The sequence below is a fragment of the Urocitellus parryii genome, chromosome 11 (assembly GCF_045843805.1).
Source record: "Urocitellus parryii isolate mUroPar1 chromosome 11, mUroPar1.hap1, whole genome shotgun sequence".
NCBI lineage: Eukaryota > Metazoa > Chordata > Mammalia > Rodentia > Sciuridae > Urocitellus > Urocitellus parryii.
In genome coordinates this window covers 101,409,464-101,417,271 of record NC_135541.1, presented here as the reverse complement: position 1 = coordinate 101,417,271, position 7,808 = coordinate 101,409,464, and positions in this window count along the sequence as shown.

Genomic DNA, 7,808 nt, shown 5'->3' with positions numbered 1-7,808 from the left:
ATTACCTGGGCTTCTGGGTGAACTCTGTACACCACCCCACCCAGGGTAGAGGGGACTCCCCATTTAGGGGGAAGGTCCTTCTAACCTTGGTGTCAGAGGGAGCTCCCCACCGCACCAGGTTAGAGAGGACTCCCTTCTCCAGGACAGGGGGAGCTCCCTTCCACAACCAGGGAAGGGGACTCCCCCATCCAGGGATGGGGACACCCCCATCCAGGGTGGGGATCCCACTGACCTGGGTGTTGGGGGAGTTCCTGACCGCACCCATGGTAGAGGGGACCCTCCCTCCAGGGTGGGGGTCCTCATGACCCGGGTGTCGGTCGGTGGGGGGGGAGCTCCACACTACAACCAGGGTAGAGGAGACCCCCCAATCCAGGGTGGGAGTCCCCCTGACCTGGGTGTCAGGGGGATTTCCCTACCGCACCCATAGTAGAGGGGACCCACTTACAGGTCAGTGGTCCCCCTGACTCGGGTGTTGGGGGGAGTTCCTGACGGCACCCAGGGTAGAGGGAACCACCCCCTCCAGGAGGCAGTTCCCCATAACTCGGGCTTCAAGGGGAGCTCTGTACACCATCGCACCCAGGGTACAGGAAACTCCCCCTCCAGGGTGAAGGTTCCTCTAACTTGGGTGTCTGAGGGAGCTCCCAACTGCACCCAGGTTGGAGTAGACTCTCTCCTCCTGAATGGGGTTTCCCCCTGATCCATGTGTCCGGGGGAGTGCCACACTGCACCCTGGGTAGAGGGAACCCCTCCTCCAGGGCGGGGGTCCCCCTAACTTGGGTGTCGGGGGGAACTCACCACCAAACCGAGAGTAGAGGGGACCCCCAATCCAGGCAGGATTCCCCCTAACCCGAGTGTCAGGGGGATGTCACCACCACACCCAGGGTAGAAGAGACCCCCACATCCAGGGAGAAGGTCTCCTTAACCTAGGTGTTGGGGGGAGCTCCCCACCACATCCAGGATGTAGGGGGCTCCCCCTCCAGGGAAAGGGTCCCCCTAACCCAGGTGTGAGGGGGAGCTCTCCACCACACCCAGGGTAGAGAGACCCCTTCTCCAGGTCAGGGGTCCCACTAACCCGGGTGTTGGGGGGAGCTCTCAACTCTCACCAGGGTAAAGTGAACCCCACCTCCAGGGCAAGGGTCCCCCTAACCCAGGTGTCGGGGGGGAGATCCTCACTGCATACAGCATAGAGGAACCAACTTCTCCAAGTCGGGGGTCCCCCAAACTCGGGTGTCAGGGAAAGTGCCCCACCGCATCCTGGGTAGAGGAAATCCCCCCTCCAAATGGCGGTCCCCCTGACCAGAATGTCAGGGGGAGCTCCCCACAGCATCCAGATTTGTAGGGACCACACCTCCATTGCAGGGGTCCTAGTGACCTGGGTGTTGGGGGGAGTTACCCACCGCAAGCAGGGTAGAGGGGACACCCCCTCCAGGGTAGGGTTCCCCCTGACCCAGGTGTAGGGTGAACTCTCCACCGCACCCAGTGTAGAGGGAAACCCCCTCCATGGTGTGGGTCCCCTTGACCCAAGTGTCAAGAAGAGCTCCCCACTGCATCCAGGGATGAGGGGACCCACCCTCTCCAGGGTATGGGTCCCCATGACCTGGGTGTCAGGGAAAGCTCCACACGGCACCTAGTGTAGAGGGGACCCCCTTCCAGGGCGGGGGTCCTAGTGACCCAAGTGTCGGGGATAGTTCCCCAACACACACAGGGTAGAGGGGACCTCCTCAAGGTCACATTCCCCCTGACCCGGATGTGGGGTGAGCTCCCCACCACATAGAGGATAGAGGGTCCCCCCCTTCCAGGGTGGGGGTCACCCTGACCCAAGTGTCAAGAAGAGCTCCCCACCTCACCTAGGGTAGAGGGAACCTCTCCCTCCAGGGCAGGGAAGCTCCACAGTGCACCCAGTGTAGAGAGGTCCCCCACTCCAGGGTGGGGTACCCCTGACCAGAGTGTCGGGGTGAGCTCCCCACCACACCCCGGGTAGAGGGGACCTATCTCCAGGGCGGGGTCTTTCTGATTCCTGTGTCAGGGGGAGCTCCTCTCAGCACCCAAGGTAGAGGGGACCTCACCCACCAGGGCAAGGGTCCCCTTTATCCGGGTATGGGGGGAGATTCCCACCACACTTAGAGTAGCGGGGACCCCTTCCTCTCTGGCGAGTGTTCCCCGACAAAGGTGTTGGGTGAAGCTCCCCACCCCACCCAGGGTAGAGGGGCCACCTCCACTCCAGGGCAAAGGTCCCCTGACATGAGTGTCAGGGGGAGCTCCCCACTGCACCCTGAATAGAGGGGAAACCCCCTCCAGGGTGGGGATCCCCAAGACCCAGGTGTGGAGGGAGGTCTCCATCACACCAAGGGTAGAGGGGACCTTGCCCCCAGGGCCCAGGGTCCCCCTGACCCAGGTGTCGGTGGGAGCTCCCCACCGCACTTAGGGTAGAGTGGACACCCCCTTCAAGGCAGGTGTCTCCATGACCCAGGTGTCGTGGGGAGCTCCCCACCACACCCAGGGTAGAGGGGTCCCCCATCCTGGGTGGGGGTCCCAATGACCCGGCTGTTGTGGGAGCTTCCCACCACACTCTTGGTAGAGGGTCCCTCCAGGGAGGGATTCCCCTTGACCAGGATGTTGGGGTGAGCTCTCGCTGTACCCAGGGTAGAGGGGACCCCCACATCAGGGCAAGGGTCCTTTTGACCCAGGTGTCGGGGCAGGCTCCCCATCGCACCCATAGTAGAGAGAGCCCCCCTCAAGGGCGGGGGTCCCTCTGACCTGGGTTTGGGGGGAGCTCCCCAACGCTACCAGGGTAAAGGACCCCCTCCAGGGCGGGCATCCCCCTGAACCAGGTGTCTGGGGGAGCTCCCCACCGCACCCAGTATAGAGGGGAACCCCCCTCCAGGGCGGGGGTCCCCCTGACCCTACCTGGGTGTCTGGGGGAGCTCCCTGCTGCACCCAGGGAAGACGAGACTCCCCCCTCCAGGGAGGGGGCACCCCTGCCCAGGGTTTCGAGTGGAGCTCCCCATAGCACCAAGGGGAGAGTGGACACTCCTTCAGGGTGGGGGTCCTTCTGACCTGGGTGTCGGGGGGAGCTCCCCACCGCACCCAGGATAGAGGAAAACCCTTCTTTAGGGTGGGGTTCCCCATGAGCCGGGTGTTGGGGGAGCTCCCCACCTAACCCAGGGTAGAGAGGACCCCGCCTCCTGGGCAAGAATTCCTTTGAACCGGTGTAGGTGTCGGGGGAAGCTCCCCACTGCACCCACAGAAGATGAGACCCCCCATCCAGGGCAGGGGTCCCCCTGACCAGGGTGTCAAGTGGAGCTCCCCATCACACCCAGGGGCGAGAGGACCCTCCCCTCCAGGGTGGGGTGCCCCTGAAACTAGGTGTTGCTGGGAACTTCTCACCACACCCAGGGTAGAGGGAACCAACCTCCAGGGCGGGGGTCCCCCTGACCCGAGTACGGGGGGGAGCTCCCCACCGCACGCAAGGTAGAGAGGACCCCCCTCTAGGGTGGAGGTCCTTATGACCTGGGTTTCGTGGGGAGCTCTACTCCACACCCAGGTTAGAGTGAAATTCCCCCTCCAAGGCGGGGGTGCCCCTACCCCGGGTGTCAGGGGGAGCTCCTCACCTTCCATGGTGGGGGTCCTTCTAACCCAGGTGCCTGGGGGAGCTCTTGACTGCACCAGGGTAGAGGGGACTCCCCATCTAGGGCGCGGGTCCCCCTAACCCGGGTGTCGAGGGGAGGTCCTCACTGCAACCAGGGTAGAGGGGACTCTGCCTCAAGGGCAGGGACCTTCTACCCTGGGGGTCTGGGAGAGCTCCCCACCTCACATAGTGTAGAGAGGACTCCCCCATCCTGGGCAGGGGTCCCCCTAAGCTGAGTGTCGGGGGGAGCTTTCCACCGCAACCTGGGTAGTGGGGACTCCCCCCTCCAGGGGGAAGGTGCCCATAACCTGGTTGTCGGGGAGATCACCCTCCCAGGGTAGTGGGGACTCCCTCCTCCAGTGGGCAGGTCCCCATAACCTGGGCTTAGGGTAGCTCTGTACACCATTGCACCCAGGGTGGAGAGGACTCCTGCTCCAGGGGGCAGTTCTCTCTAACCTGGGTGCGGAGGGAGCTCCCTACTGCACCTAGGTTAGAAGGGAACCCCCCTCCAGTGCAGGGGTCCCCCTAACCCGGATGTCGGTGGGAGCTCCCCACCACACCCAGGGTAGAGGGGACTCCACCCTCAAGGGAGGGGATCCCCCTAACCAGGGTGTCAGTGGGAGCTCCCCATTACACCCAGGTAGGGGGGGACACACTTTCCAGGGCAGGGTTCCCCCTGACCAGGGTGTCAGGGAGAGCTCCTTACTGCACCCAGGGTAGAGGGTACTCCCCACTCCAAGGCTGAGGTCCCTGTCACCGGGTGTCAGGTGAGAGTTCCGGACCGAACAAGCGTAGAGGGGACTCCCCCCTATAGGGGGCTGGTGCCCATAACCTGGTTTCAGGGGGAGCTCCACCACACCCAGTGTAGAGGGTACCCCCCTCCAGTAGGGGGTTCCCCATAACCTGGGCTTCGTGGGGGAACTCTGTACACCACCTGACCCTGGTTAGAGTGGACTCCCCCTTAGGGGGAAGGTCCCTCTAACCTTGGTGTCAGAGGGAGCTCCCCAGGGCACCCAGGTTAGAGGGGACACCCCCTCCAGGTTGGAGTTCCCCCTGACCCGGGTGTCGGTGGGATCTCCTGACTGCACCGAGGGTAGAGGGGACCACCCCATCCAGGGGGCTGTTCCCCATAACCTGGGCTTCAAGGGGAGCTCTGTACACCACTGCACCCAGGTTAGAGGAAACTCCCCCTCCAGGGCGAAAGTTCCTCTAACCCAGGTGTCTGAGGGAGCTCCACACCACACCCAGGTTAGAAGTGACTCTCCAATCCAGGGCAGGGTTTCCTCTAACCCATGTGTCCCGGTGAGTTCCACACCGCACCCAGGGTAGAGGGGACCCTTCCTCCGGGGTGGGGGTCCCCCTAACCCCTGGGTCAGGTGGAGCTCAGCACTGAACCCAGAGTAGAGGGGACCCCCAATCCAGGGCGGGAATTCCCCTAACCCAGGTTTGGGGGGAGCTCCCCACCACACCCAGGATATAGGGAACCTCCCCTTCAGGGCAAGGGTCCCCCTTACTGAGGAGTCGGGGGAGCTTCCCACTGCACCCATTATAGAGGGAAACCTGGCTCCAGAGCAGGGATCCCCCTGACCGGGGTGTCAGAGAGAGCTGCCCACAGCACCCAGGGTAGAGGGGAACCCCCTCTAGAGCGAGGGTCCCCCTTACCCGGGTGTTGGGGGGAGTCTCAATGTACCAGTAGAGGGGACCCCACATCCTGGGCAAGGGTCCCCTAATCCGGGTGTCGGGGGAACTCCCCACCACACCCAGGGTTGAGGGACCCCTTTCCAGGGTGGGGGTCCCCCCAAAGTGGGTGTTGTGTGGAGCTCCCCACCACACCCAGGGTAGAGGTGACACCCCCTTCAGGGCGGGGATCCCCCACCTGGGTGTTGGAGGCAGCTCCCTATAGCACCCAGTGAAGACGGGACCCCCCCCTCAATGGCGGAGGGCCCCCTGACCCGGGTGTGGGGGGGAGCTCCTCACTGCACCCAGAGTAGAGGGGACCATTCCTCCCGTGTAGTTGTCCCCCTAACTTGGGTGTGGGAGGAGCTCCCCACCGCACCCAGGGAAGAGGGGATCCCCCTCCAAGTCGGGGGTAGGACCCCTAACCCTGGTGTCAGGGGGAGCTCGTCATCACACACAGAATAGAGAGTACCCCTGTGAGCTCACCCACACAAACAGTTAAGTTTTGCTGCGCTTAGCAAAACAAGGAGTTCTGTGAGAAAGTATGAACTCTTTGAACTGTGTCCTTGTTGCTGTCTTAAGACGATAAGAGAAAAGAATGTTTTGCCAAGTGTAAAATTTGTGTGTGTGTGTGTGTGTGTGTGTGTGTGTGTGTGTTTGCCTGGGAATAACTAACCACAAGTTAATTGATAAGAAATATGGAGCACTGTGACCATAAACAAAGTTTTCCTGAGAATGTTTATCCATGCTTGTAAGGATTAAGCTGAGGAAAGGATGTTTTTTCTTTCCCCTTGTTTTAATTAACAATGCTGTGTAAAAGAAGGAGAGAAAAAAGTAAAGACGGTGCTCATTTTCTACTGAATGCATGTGTGTGCGTGTGTCTTTCTTAAGCATCTCTGTCGGGTGTCGGGGTGAGTTCTCCACCACACCCAGGGTAGAGGGGGCCCTCTCCAGGGCGGGGACCCCCTTACCTGGGTGTGGAGGGGAGCTCCTCACCACACCCAGGGTAGAGGGGACCTGCTCTCCAGGGCGGGGGTTGCCCAGACCCGGGTGTCAGGGGGAGTTCCTCACTGCACCCAGGGAGAGGGAACCCCCTACTAAAGGCAGGGGTCCCCCTATCCTGGGTGTCTCAGGGTGCTTGGGAGTCAGGGTGAGGTTTCCACCGCACCCAGGGTAGATGGTACACCACCCCAAGCGGGGGTCCCCCTAACCTGGGTGTCTCAGGGTGCTTCCCAACGCACCCAGGGTAGAGGGTACCCTCCACCTGGGCGGTTGTCCCATGACTCAGGTATCGGGGAGTTCTCCACCGCACCCAGGGTAGAGGGTACCCACTCTTCCTGGTGCGGGTTCCCCCTCACCTGGGTGTCGCGGGGATCTCCCCAATGCACGCAGGCTACATACAGGGGACCACACTCTAGATTGGGGGTCCCCATGACCCTGGTGTTGGGGGAAGCTCCCCACTGCACCAGGGTAGAGTGGATCCCACATTCAGGGCGGAGTTCAAATGACCCGGGTGTCGGGAGTGATTCCCACAGCACCCAGGGTAGAGGGGACCCCTCCTCCAGGGCGGGGTTCCCCTGACCAAAGTGTCAAGGGAGCTCCACACCACACCAGGGTAGTGGGGAATCCCCCTCTCCAGGATGTATGTCCCCCTGACCTGGGTGTTGGGTGGAGCTACCCACTACACACAGGATAGAGAGGACCCCACCCTCAGGGCGGGCTCCCCTTGACTCTGGTGTTGGAGGGAGCTCCCCACCACACACAGGGTAAAGGGGAACCCTCTACAGGGCGGGGGTCCTCCTGACCCGAGTAAGGTGGGAGCTCCCCACCACACGCAGGGTAGAGGGGACCCCCCACTTCTAAGACGGGGGTCCGTAGGACTGGGGTCTCGGCTAGAGGTCCCCTCCGCACCCAGGGTAGAGTGGACTCCACATCCAGGGCGAGGAATCCCCCAACCCGGGTGTCAGGGGGAGCTCCCCACCGCGCCCGAGGGAGAGGAGATCTCCCACGTCAGGGCGGGGGTCCCCCTAATTAGGGTGTCGTGGGGAGCTCCCCACTGCACCCAGGGTAGACGGGATCCCTCCCACCTCCGCAGGGGTCCCCCTGACCTGGGTGTCAGGGGGAGCTCCCCACCGCACCCAGGGAATAGGGACACCTTCTTTAGGAGGGGTTCCCCCTGAACTGGATGATGAGGGGAGCTCCCCACCACACCCAGGGTAGAGGAAACCCCCCTTCCAGGGTGGGGCTCCCCCTTATTGGGTGTCGGGGTTAGCTCCCCACCACACGCAGGAAAGAGGTGTCCCCTTCTCCAGGGCAGGCATCCACCTGACCTGGGAGGGGGGGGGAGGACCCCACTGCACCCAGGGTAGAGGGGACCCCACCTCCAGTGCAAAGGTCTCCCAGACCCAGGTGTCCAGGGGAACTCTCCACTGCACCTCGGGTAGAAGGGACCTGCCCTCCAGGGAGGGGGTTCTCCTGACATGGGTGTGTGTGTGGGGGGAAA